Here is a 13,871-nt window from a genome sequence, read left to right as displayed (position 1 = left end):
GAGATGGTTTGGCCATTCTTAGGAGAGGGAGGTACCCCCACAGGTTTAGCAACAGGACTGGCAGCATAGGAGATCTGCCAAGCAGCAGCGTAGCTGGCAAGGAGGGGGTCCTGTTCTTTTATACAAATGTCAAGTGTTAAGGAAAGTACATGGAGTATATCCTGATATTGATCCAACATGAGGAGGGCGCCCTGTTGTACTAGATGAATGTCCAGTGATGAGGCCAGGGCATAGAGTGCCTCTTGGGCGTCGAGCAGTTCCATAGGGTACACGTTATCCCAGGTTACAGGGGAATCAGGGGAGCGTTGTCAGGGTTCTGCTCGCCACAAACCAGGGTCGGACCGCGAGGCTGAGGTGGGGTTGTAAAAGCACCGACCTGAGACCGCGCAGGCTGATCCGGATTGCGCAGTTCGTAGTCATATGTCGCAGGATCAGGATTGGAGAAGACAGCGTCGTCGTTGTACAAGCCAGGGTCAGAACAGGAGACGTCAGGATAAACATTGTCCATGCAGGAGTTCGGCAATAAGGAGATAGGAGAGACCCGCTTCAGCTTAGGAGCGCGGGGTTGGCCTTTGCGCGAGCGACGACCATGGCCCATGGTGCTGGTCACAGGAGATGGTAGGCAGACCAGAATAGCACACCGTCTTGCTGCACGGGTGCACCAGTGCTACAACGCAAAAGTCCTGAGCGGGCAAGGGAATCCACTGTTTCAGCGCAGGAACCAGGACACGGCCTCTCTATATTAGGGAAAGAGTAGGCCCCAGGAACCAGGAAGCTGTAGATACAGGGAAACCTCCGCTTCAGTGCAGGAATCCAGGAGACTGCAGAACGCAGGGACGAAACCTCTATTTTAGTGCAGGAATCCAGGAGGCTGAAGGACGCAGGGACGAAACCTCTGCTTCAGCACAGGGGAACAGAAGCTGAAGGATGCAGGGAATACCTCCGTATCAGCATAAGGGAACAAGCGGCTTGAAGGGAGCTGAAGGATGCAGGACGTAACCTGGAATCAGCATTGGAGAACAAGCGGCTTGAAGGAAGCTGAAGGACGCAGGGCGGAACCTGGTATCAGCAAAGGAGAACAAGCGAGAGCTTGTGGCAAAACAGTTGACATCCAGTTAGGACTATGCTCGGCCAGGAGCATTATGGGCAAGCAATACTTAAAGGCCAGCGGGCCAATCCCCGGCGGGGGTGTGAAGGTACTGCCCCTAATGAGTGAATGCAAGTATAGTTTGCAATGAAAGGCTGCACAGCTGCAGTAGATACCAGAGGGAGTGTGTATTGCTTTGAGTGAATCCAGGCTGCAGCAAACCTCAGGAAAGCTGTTCCAGAACTGCACCGGTCTGCAAGGTAAGGTAACCAGTAAACCGTGGAGCGGATTCCTTACAGTACCCCCCCCTTCACGCGAGACCTCCGGGCGAACATGAGCACTCATAGAGTTGGAGGCCCGGGAATTGTTGCTGAACCATCTAGGATTGGGGCTAGAGTCGTACTCCAGAGACTCATGATTAGTCCTTAGTGTACCCCCACCCCCCGGTGAGAACTGTGGCCAGACAGGACCATCCATGGGCCTTGGGGACATTGAGTAGTTCCTAAAATTCTTTAGGTAGAAAGGGCATCCGTAAACGAGCAGTTCTTTGGTGAGTACAGTTCTAGGATATAAGATTGATGGAGGAAACATCCTTGGTACATGGCTTGCCTCGCAAAATGTCTTGGAAATCCAGGGCTGTGAAGAACCAGAGAGTTCCAGAGCAAAAACGGTAGAAGAACCCCAACTGAAAGCCCAGTCCTTAATAAAGAAACCTGAATCTAGGATCAGCGGGCCTGATAGTTGATCGAATACACCAGGAGAAACTTTGTAACAGAAAAAGTCTTGGCTGACCACTGCATGTTGGAATTTGCGAGGAATTTTTCCTCTAGAAGGCTCCCAGGTAATGGTTAGTAAGGGTATAGGCTGGTTAGAAGCATCTCCCGGTATTGGTATGGAAGGTGACAAGGAAAGCAGTAAACCAGGCATAGGGACCGAAATCTTGGGATACGTACAGAGTATTTCCAACTGAGAGGAAATAACAGGGGCAACCGAAAATTCCGAGGGACAAAACCATGGTTTAGCAGGAGCAGAGAAGCAAACAACAGTAGAGCTCTCCAATACTGGGAAATCTTCATTGGGAGATAATATTGTCAGTGAATCAGGAATGGTCCTTGGGATCTTCAAATCAGTAGCTTGAGAAAAAGGCAGAGCCAGGGTAGTGGTGGGAGGGAAGCTAACATCAGAAGCTGAAGTCTGTACCTCAGTGACAGAGACCTGAGAATCAACAGGCAGCAAGTATGAACTATGAAAACTCTTAATGACAGGCACCTTAGGAGTACAAAGAGTCTTCTCTAAAACTGCAATGGCCCTAACCACAGGGGTACCTAACCTGACAAAAACATGAATTGGTGTGTTTTCTAGTGCAAAATCTCTGATCACAGGACTCCTAACCGATAGTGAGGGTATCTGGGTTTGATTAGAGAAAAAATCAGATGTATTGATAAGTGACATAGAAACACTTACTGAGATTCTAAATTTGCTGGACATGTGAGAAAAAATACCCTTTAAAACAGGAGCTTTAATCTCCCTCCCGAGTAACCCCATGTTTGCTGGGACATATTTAGACACAGTACTGAGGGACTGGGTTTCAGCAAAGGCAGGACAGCTAAAAAGCTCAGATTTAAACCCCAGGACTTGTAATATGTGCATGGTGTCCTCAGACAGTACTAAGGGAGTGACCGCAGATATGCTGATCCCCAAAGGATTAGCCTGGAGAGAGAAATCAGGAGAGCCCCCAGACAGGATACCCCTTATAGAAAGAGCCTCAGAATCAGAAGGAGAATCATTACCTCTCAGAGTCTCAAAACTAGTAAGACACAATTCAGCGAAAAGGGAAACAGTGTGCAAGCTTTTTACTGATCTATATGAAAAAGCGTCACTTTTGGGAGAAAACCGTGCGTCCGCAAACATTCCTGGGAACACAATATGAACCCCAGGAGAGACATACAGACTACTGTATGCTTTTAACCCTAAGCTTAAAGAGGAGGAGAACTCAGACAGTACATGGGGGTTAATCATAACTGTACTGGTCTCTGAAGTAGGTATTTGGTAAGGAATGTCTGGGAAACCAGAACTTACTGCAGACTCCATAATGTGGGAACTATGCGCTGAAGCAGGGATCACCGCTTTGTGGGCGACAGGCTGGTTCAGTGAAATACCCGGGAGAAGGAACTCTGCGACTAAGCTTAGGGAAAAACCTGACTCCTGAATACATTTAACAGGAACCAGAACTTTAGCCGAAGTCTCCGGAGACGAAACTGCGGAAACTTGAGCTGAAGCAGGGGATTTATAGCAAAGAATATCTAGAGACTCCGTACGGTTATGGGAATCCCTCAATGCAACCTCTGCTGTCTGACTTGTGGACTCATTCTCTGAGGCTACAACGAAGGCATTAACTTGGAGGCAGCAAGAATTTACAGGGGTTAATGCAGACAATGCCTGAGAGTAATACATAGGTAACCTTCTCTCTGTATTAGAAGAGCGCAGGAATCTCTCGTCTGAAGCTAGGGGCGTGACCGTGGCTGACAGAGAACAGGGATTTACCAAAGGAAACTCAGAGAGCTGCCCCACAGAGGTTAATACAGAAATAACCCTGGGAACAGAACTTAGGGATTCTTTCTCTGACGGGGAAAGCGCACAGGACTGTCTAGCAGAGTTTAAAGCTGGAAAACCCTCAAGACCTAGAGAGAGGGATTCAAAGCTAGAAATAGGAGAACTAAGGGAATTATTCTCTGATACAAGAACCTTAGTGTTAGTTAGTGACACATATGTGTTCTCCAAGGGGACCTCACAGGACTGATCGGCAGGGGTTAATGTAGACATATCATTAGTGTCAGGGAACCCGGGCATACAATCAGAGCTTGGGACTGTGGCAGTTACTACGTTGGGAGATATTGGTAATAGTTCCGTTTGGTCCTCTCCCGGAGAGAGAGATACGTCCCCCGGTTTAGCAACAGGACTGGTAGCCGAGGGATACCGCCAAACGACGGCGTGAGCGGCTTAGAGACGATCCTGTTTTAACAAGCAATCATCCAATGCACGGGAAAGTAAATGCAGCGTCTCGTGAGCGAGAGCCACCATGACGGAAGGTTCCGGGAGTACTACAGGAATATCCAAAGATAAAGCCGGGGCATTGAGTGTACTACAGGCGTTGACCAGTTCCACAGGACTCAGCTCCTCCCCAGTTAAAGGGAAATCAGGGGAGCAAGCAATGTTAGCAATGACCAAAACACTGGCCAGATACTGTTTTAAGTCTCTGAGGCAGTAAGCCTTATAAACCAGATTATTACGGCATTTCTTTTGCAAGGGAGTCAAGCCCTCCAACATAAACGGATCTTCCATCAGAGGTATTATATCGCACAAATAATTATTCTCAAACTGGGACTGGTCTACAGGCTGGGACAGGTTTTTAGGAAAAAACTTACCAACCCACACCTCAGCGGGGTCCGAGTTTGTAGGGCCGAGCATACTGTCAGGGTTCTGCTCGCCACAAACCAGGGTCGGACCGCGAGGCTGAGGTGGGGTTGTAAAAGCACCGACCTGAGACCGCGCAGGCTGATCCGGATTGCGCAGTTCATAGTCATATGTCGCAGGATCAGGATTGGAGAAGACAGCGTCGTCGTTGTACAAGCCAGGGTCAGAACAGGAGACATCAGGATAAACATTGTCCATGCAGGAGTTCGGCAATAAGGAGATAGGAGAGACCCGCTTCAGCTTAGGAGCGCGGGGTTGGCCTTTGCGCGAGCGACGACCATGGCCCATGGTGCTGGTCACAGGAGATGGTAGGCAGACCAGAATAGCACACCGTCTTGCTGCACGGGTGCACCAGTGCTACAACGCAAAAGTCCTGAGCGGGCAAGGGAATCCACTGTTTCAGCGCAGGAACCAGGACACGGCCTCTCTATATTAGGGAAAGAGTAGGCCCCAGGAACCAGGAAGCTGTAGACACAGGGAAACCTCCGCTTCAGTGCAGGAATCCAGGAGACTGCAGAACGCAGGGACGAAACCTCTACTTTAGTGCAGGAATCCAGGAGGCTGAAGGACGCAGGGACGAAACCTCTGCTTCAGCACAGGGGAACAGAAGCTGAAGGACGCAGGGAATACCTCCATATCAGCATAAGGGAACAAGCGGCTTGAAGGGAGCTGGAGGATGCAGGACGTAACCTGGAATCAGCATTGGAGAACAAGCGGCTTGAAGGAAGCTGAAGGACGCAGGGCGGAACCTGGTATCAGCAAAGGAGAACAAGCGAGAGCTTGTGGCAAAACAGTTGACATCCAGTCAGGACTATGCTCGGCCAGGAGCATTATGGGCAAGCAATACTTAAAGGCCAGCGGGCCAATCCCCAGCGGGGGTGTGAAGGTACTGCCCCTAATGAGTGAATGCAAGTATAGTTTGCAATGAAAGGCTGCACAGCTGCAGTAGATACCAGAGGGAGTGTGTATTGCTTTGAGTGAATCCAGGCTGCAGCAAACCTCAGGAAAGCTGTTCCAGAACTGCACCGGTCTGCAAGGTAAGGTAACCAGTAAACCGTGGAGCGGATTCCTTACAAGCGTATACAATCGGCTAGAGACCGTTTTAAGTCCCGGATGCAGCAAGCCTTAAGAAAGAGATCACAACGGCATTGTCTTTGCAAAGGGGTTAAACCTTCATACGTATACAGGTCTTCAATCAAGGCTATTATTTCACACAGATACTGGCCTTCACAGTGGGACTGGTGCGCAGGCCGGGACATAACTTCAGTTGGAAAATTGCCTACCCCCGCCACGGCGCGGTTCGGTTTTTGTTGGCCGAGCATACTGTTATGCCGATGCTCGCCACAAACCAGGACCGGACCGCGGGGCTGAGGTGGGGTTACATTATCACCGACCTTAGTCCGCGCAGATTGATCCGGAGTGCGCAATTCATAGTCGTACATCGCAGGGTCAGGATTGGAGAAGCAGCATCGTCGTTATTGAAGCCAAAGTCGGGGTAGGAGAAGACAGGACAATCGATGGCCGAAGCAGGGTCAGGATAGAAGACATCCGGGTGGTCGTAGTCGTAGCAAGGAATCGGCAACAAGCAGACAGGAGTTCCCCGCTTCAGCTTAGGAGCGTGAGCGCGGGAGTGGCTTCTGCGCGAGGAGCGGCCTCGGCCCATGACGTCGATCTCAGCAGGCTGGCCGAAGTTCACCGCAGGGCAGCGTTGGGGAGAACCAACGCTTCAGCGCAGAAGTCCAAGGCAGGCCACTGCAAGGGGATAGGAGCAGGCCGCAGGAAAGGAAGGGTAGCCACTGCTAGGAGGGAATGCAGCAGGTACCGGTGCTGGTAACACGCTTCAGCACAGGAGAAAGAACAGGACTCTGGATACTCAGGAATTTGGAAGGTAAGAACACTGGGGCGGTTTGTGGCAGAGACAGTAACGTCCAGGTAGGAAATTATGCTCGGCACTGTTTCAGTGCCAACACCCAGGATATAAAGGGCGGAGATCCAATCACAGGAGAAGGGTGTGTGAGTATTCCTCCAATGATGTAGCACAGGGCAGAAGCTGCAATGAGAAGCAGCACATGTGCCATAGATTGCCAGAGGAAACTTTTGCAACTGCAGAAGTCTGCAAAAGCTATAATCAAAGCCAGGAGTGGATTCCTTACACTCTCTCTGTCTTATAGTTCGGTTTCCTGTCTGTTTCCTTTGCCTTTGCTTCAAGTCAGACTCCTATGCACATGCCTCTGTCTTTGATCCTGATCTGTTCCTGTACCTGTACCTGTATTTGAGTCTGTTCACAGTAAAAGCCCTTGCTGGTAATCTGGCTTGTCCCTGTTTGTTCCCTGCTCCCCGTTCTCAGTCCCTGCTCCCGGACCTGCCCTGCCCCGCCTGTCATGTTCCAGTCTCCTCGTTGCCGACCTCTGCTTGTTACCTGACTTCGCTACCTGCCGCCTGCCTCGGACCCCTGCTTGTTACCTGACTTCGCTATCTGCCGCCTGCCTCCGATCTCTGCTTGTGACCCCTACTACGCTTGTGCTGTTCCGGCCACCGAGATCCTACCCACCACAGGAGTCTCCCGTGACACCTATATGCACACAGCCATAGCCTCTCTGACCTTCAACACATACTTCAGTCTGACTTTTTGAGACTCGAAAACTGGATTTCCCAAAACAAACTGTTTTTTAAACACTGACAAGACTGTAACAATGGTATTTGGGACCAAGACTAAATTTTTAAAGCTTCCAGTGACTGAGCTCCAGATTAGAACCAACGCTAACACCACCCTAACCCCTATCACTAGTTTTAAATACCTGGGCTTATGGTTTGACTCCCACTTAACATTTGGAATGCACATTGAACTACACAGATAGAATGGTGCATAGATCGCTACTTGCACATCAGGGTAAATAGGGAGGAATTGGTACTTTACTAATTCCTTGCAGAAAAAATCATTACATTTGCTGTGTGGGTTTCTATCATTTACTTTCATTTAGTGCTGTATTAGCCACTCACACTAGACAAAATACTTCTTTGTTTTTTTGCAGATGCCTTGTGTGTGCTCTGTATGAATCATATATCAGGTATGTCTTCCTGGTTGATTCCGAATGTTAGTGTAGCTGCATTTCCCTATAACCTTAATAGGCTGCCTGAATCTCAGTGCGCATGTGTCACTGTCAGCCTGTGAGTGTCCTGCTTAGGTGAACAGAGCGATGTGCGAGGGGGGAATGGAGTAAATAATTCCTAATATGTGAAATGAAGCTTTATTCAGTCTTTCAAAACAAGTGTTTAGTGAGTCACATATATAGAATGTTTACACGAGTCGCTCGTAACACTTCTGATGTAGTTATGGTAAGCTAAGTTTGCCTACGGTCCCTATCTGTTTGCAAGGGAGAGAATGTAGCTTGATCGATACGGGCGAAATCCCTATGCAGTGAGAGCAAAATGCATTACCCTGTGGTAATGCGTTAACAACACCTCTTTAAATGGGTGTATCAGAAAAGCGAAAAAGTGCCACAGTCTGACACGTGCGTATCAAGTATATAACTGGTAACGTTTTTACAGACTGTCAGCACACCGGCAAACTCCACGATCCAGCTGAGTTTACCTACAGTACAGAAACTGTCGGCAAAGACCCGACGTACAGTACGTTTCGTCGCTGTCTGCGACTTCTTCCGGGGTGGGCGTAACCGCGTCCCTGGCGGCCCCTATATACGTAATTATTGCCATGGTAACCTAGGGACGCCAATTAGTGCCGAGAAACGTAAGTGGTGGTGCATAGGTACTGCACCCAAAGGGATCCAAAGCAATGTGTAGGATCAGTTCATTCTGACCTTTTAGTGTACTGTATATAGTTTATTACAGATTTCACTTAATGTGGGCAGGCTGAACAAGAGTCCAAATGTATTTTAATCATAGAAAAGAGGTATACACAAAACCTTCATTAATGCCACATGGATATTGAGTGTGTAACAAATATATCCATATGGCTTCACACTGCAGCAGTTTTTTGTCCCAATTACCCTTACGTATGTTGGGTGGTACATGGTCAATTCCTTGAAATGTGAGTGTGTTGACATTGCCCCCATGTTTTTCCCGTACATGTCGGGAGACTGGAGTGTCTATCAAATTTCTGATTGATCCAAGATGTTCCAGCACTCGTCTTCTTAGTTCTCTTTTGGTTTTGCCAACATACTTCATTCCACATGAACATGTAATTAGGTACTGTAGATGATCCCTATGCTTTTGCAATTTATGAAATTTTTAATTATAAAGGTCTGTGTATCCCCTGTGTTTGTAAATGTTTTACTTTCTTTCATGTAGTCGCATGCCTTGCAGTTATGGCATTTAAAGAAGCCTTTAATGTTTAACTATGTTGTGCTTTTTTTGTTTTTGTGTACCAAGTGATCTCTGATATTTCCTGAGCGTCTCCATACAATTGAAGGTCTGTCTTTGAGAACCAAATTGAGGTCTTCATCACCCAGCAAAATGTGCCAGTGTTTGGTGAGTATTTGATTAATATCTTTCCATTGGTTGTGATACGTGGTTATACACCTTATTTCTTTTTTGGTGTTTTCTTTGATTTTATTTGTGAGGAGATCTTCGCGGGGTGTATTGACCGCTCGGTGGTATGCTATTTTTAGTTGTCTTGCTGAGTAGCTACGACTTAAAAAATTGTCCCTCATTTTTTTTGATTCAGTTTTGAAGGTTTGTGTATCAGAGCAGTTCCGTCTTATGCGGAGGTACTGCCCTGTTGGTATACCTCTGATCAGTGGTTTTGAATGAAAACTATCCGCTCTAAGGTAGCTATTTGTTGCGTTTTTTTTCTTAAAGTTGCTAGTGGAGAGGTAGCCTTCTTCATTTCTGGAGATTCTCAGATCGAGAAAAGTGATGTTGGTGGCACTTATCTCTGAGGTGAGTTTGAGATTATGTTCGATTGAGTTCAGTAGATTAAGAAAAATGTCTAGATCCCTTCTGCTGCCGTTCCAGAGTAACATAATGTCATCAATATACCTGACCCACATCTCTATGTGGTCAGTATATTGAGACATGCCTTCAGAGAATACGCTAACCTCTTCCCACCATCCTAGGTAGAGGTTAGCGTATGTGGGGGCACACATGGTCCCCATTGCAGTGCCTTGAATTTGTAGGTAATACTTGAAGTCAAAGAGAAAGTAATTATGTTTGAGGACGAACTCAAGAAGTTCTAGAACAAAGTGATTGTGTTCAGAGAAAAGGCAGCTGTGTGAGGATAGATAGTATCTAACTGCAAGAAGGCCTACTTCATGCTGGATGCTCGTATACAGGGACTCAACATCGAAACTTACTAGTAGAGTTTCTTTGTGGGTCTGTATCCCCTTGATTCTGTTAAGGACATCCTTAGTGTCTTGTACAGTACATATGACGAATTTCCTAAGTACTTGGTCGATGTATATACTTGCATTTTCTGTCAAAGAGACAGAATTGCAGCTACACCATAATATTCATTTGAATGTAGGATGCACCTTGCATCGGATCTGTGTAACACTGGCAAAAAGCACACATTAGGCATTTGCTAAATCACAACATTACATCTGGCTAATACTATTGGCTACTATAGCACTACACAATACTATATGAGAACTAGTCATCACAGCCGTTGTGACTTCCTTTGCAAAGGACTACCGAAATATTCATCCTTTCCTAACCAACAGTTATCAGAGTGGTGTAGACTTATATTTCTAGACCTGTATCCTCTTCACCTGAGGTAACTATGAGAGTAATGTGTGAGAAAAAATATTAATCTCAAAATTCATGATAACGCACAGAGACAGGTCAAAGAATCTCAAACACCAAACAAAACAAACTACATCTCCGGCAAATAACACTTGACAGACAAAATGCTCTACAAACCTACCTTAGCTTGAATCAATAGGATCAACTGAGTGATTACAGTACAATACATAGACATATATAACACTCAACTAGGTATATATATGTCCAGTTTTTAAACACTACATACTTATGTTAATAAAATTGATTTTATATATTTTTCTGCTACTTCTGACCGCAATATAACATAAAGGTCTGCGGCGCGCCTTAATAGGGATCTTACTGTATCTAGCTGTGGATACAGAACACTAAATTTCTAGACATAGTATAACACTTAAATAGTGTAGGAAATGCCTGTATGGTGTCCTGAAAAGACAGGGTGTATCCTGAATTAGCACAGTATTTGTCCACCGCGTAAGGGGAGCCCAGTATAGGGACACCTTACCACCAAACTACTAGTGGTTATAGTTGTTTGGTAGGAGTATGCACACAGAGTGCTGCCAGAGAAAAAGATTAACTGTGGCAGACACAGGGGTGCTAATAAGACCATATACCTTCACATAGCTGGGTGGAGTGAACGGCACTAGATGATGGCTAATCACTGATCCCAGCTGACACATATACTGATAGCCCTTTGGGTATGCAGGAGCACTCAAAGAGAACCACTATCTGCACGCTGCTAATGTAATAGCTGTCTGAAGGCTAAGGGAGCTGCCCCTTGTATATATTTCTCAGGCAGCCCCACTATTGCTGGGTATAATTGAGAGGTAAAATAGACTAACTCTAGGTGCTAAATAAAGGACAGGCATAATAATAATAAGGGACAATAGCACCACCCCATTCATACTGTTTGCCCCCCACCTTCCCTTTCCCTCTTATATGTTGAGCAGGGTACTCTCCACGTTACACATTTACACAGCCTTTTTTGTACTATGTAATTACTACAGATGCAGCGGCCGTTATTCGAACATTTCACGGAGCCGTTTTCTTGTGTTCTGCTGTATTCCATGCCGCCAATCACACCAGGCACACCTGTATTTACCACGGATGATTTGTTTGAATTTCATGGATTCTGATTTCTTTGGGTGCAATTCTTTGCATATCTGTGGCAGAAATGAATGAATTATAATGTGTACAGTACTGTGCTACTGTGTCAATTTGCAGGTGTTTAAAAACCAGAACACTAAAATGCCATTTTCTGCACTCGATAAAAACGACTCAACATGCGTCTTAAGGCAGTAAAGTTGGAAGAAATCACGCGCCATGACATGGGTATTCCGAGGTATACAACGTGTGAAATGTTCGAATAACGGCCGCTGCATCTGTATGTAACTATTATGTAGCTATGTAACATTATGGCCACACCTCATCAAACAACTGGCCTGGTACCCATTATTAATGCCATGCAGCCTGGCCGGGGCTAGATACCACCTAAATAACAATTTGTGTGTATGTTTCTTTATCAGAGTACAAATTGATCTCTTGGCCACCACTAGACAGATCTACTCCCAATCTTTGTCCTCTAGTAATTCGCCCAATTCCTCCTCCCACTTGTGCATATAAACATATTAATAATTGTAACATGTTTCCCCACCCTAAGGGAGATTCACTGCTGTTACCTGGTGATGGTGCTACCTGTGTGGTTCACAGGAGGGTCTGAGCATCCACTGGTGTTAGTGGGGATAATCAGGGCAGGCTTTTCATACATAGTACCTTCTCTGGTGGGTGCAGAGCATCCATTTCCACAGGGCCTATCATGGATAGCTGCATTCCCCTGTGGAAAACGCTCCCTCCCTCCTCGAAGAACTGCAGCCTCAGGCAGGAGTATAAAAACAGGAATGGTTCTTTATTTTTGTACAGCCATACACAGCATACATTCGAGCATACTCTTCACTCTCTGATCCCTGGACTCAATCCCCAGGGCTTGAGGCCCCAAAAGTATGTACCTGACTCCCATATCCCCTGGTGGAATATGGGGTAGCTGTTCCCACTTCCCTGAGGGAGAGGATCTCTTTCTAAATTTTGATCTGCAGCCCCTTTTGTACCCAGGGGAAGAGGGTCCTAGGTCTGAGCCTCTGATAGGGCAGTATCCAGGCAATAGGCCCACCCCTCACCCCCGTCACTCAAAGGAGTTGTTTACTGCAGGAGCAAGGAGCATGGATTTAACCCTAACACTGCCTGCATTGGTACCAGGTCTTATGTGTTAGGCAGGGCAGATTTGTAGCCCAGGGGGTACCTGGCTATATAATCATATAGTGGACTCAGCAATGGCGGATAATAGAAGGCCTTTTTCTTGTTACCTGGATTAAACAAAGAGTCTTATAGTTGGTGGTGCAAGAGGGATGATGATCACTATGGGAGTGCATAACAAAGTTTTTAATTTGCAGATATCTACAGTAAATACTTCGGACTGGGACAGACTTTACTCCTCCTGTAGTTCTGGGAATGTTTTATAGCTGTGCCCTGTAACGGGTCTTGAATTCTAGTGAGGCTGTTTTTTTCCAGGCTTTGAATGCCGGTTCCGGGACATTGGGGGAAAAAATTGGATTGCTAAATAGTGGAGTCATTCCAGACCTTGCCAAGGATAATTTGTATGGATATTTTAATCGGTCCCATAGTGAGAGATTATTTAATTGCCAGATGAAATTTTATATTTATTGGTCTGTTCGTTTAGGTCTGCCACAATAAAGATTTAATACTGGCAGGGCATACTTTGGAATGCTCTATATCCACCCAACCTCTCAAGTGTCTGGGAGAGTTCCAAGGATAAGCTGGCCTAGTTGGGAGGCTTGATAGTATTTAGTTATGTTGGGAAGGGCCAGGCTGCCTTCATCTGAAGCTCTGTTAATGTCACGCTTGTGCTCTCCACACAAGTGCCAGGGAAAGGGAAGGACCCGTTAGCGAGGTGGGGAGGCCGCACGGGATACGAAGGGAGTGAGTTGCCACGCAGCTGGGGATTGGCGCACGTAGTCACGTGACCGCGCCGCGCGCATGAGAATGCGCGACGCGTCTGGAGGTGCAGTGCCTGGCTCAGAGACACGAGTGATCCAGCTGCACGCGCGCGCACGCTCTGACAGCAGAGCGGGAGTGCGCACGCTCTCAGGCATCAACGCGGGGGTTGTGGGAAGTCAACGCTTCAGCACAGGAGTCTGGAACGGGAACAGGAACATGGTACATGGTACATGGACAATGGGCATGGAAGAAACATGAACATGGAAGGAGCCGGGGAGGTAGAGTAAAGAGCACAAGGAAACATCCACAAGGGGATTGCTTCTTGGAGGACGTCCAGCCTCCTTAAAGGCATAGTGCCAGAAACAGCAAGGTGCAGTGAAACTAAATATAACATAAGGGTTCTTAGTCTAATCCATTGGCTAAGGAATTATAAGGCTGCTACCTTTTCAAGGTGAACCCTACTAAGCAGGTACCTACACTACCCGACGGTAAACTAACCTCACTAGTATAAGAGTGACTGTCCCAGTCTTCCGGAATCTAAAGGAGATAAGTAAAGGTCCCA

The sequence above is a fragment of the Ascaphus truei genome, chromosome 3 (assembly GCF_040206685.1).
Source record: "Ascaphus truei isolate aAscTru1 chromosome 3, aAscTru1.hap1, whole genome shotgun sequence".
NCBI classification, from domain to species: Eukaryota; Metazoa; Chordata; class Amphibia; order Anura; family Ascaphidae; genus Ascaphus; species Ascaphus truei.
The sequence above is the reverse complement of the archived record's forward strand: the minus strand, read 5'-3'. Positions refer to the sequence as shown.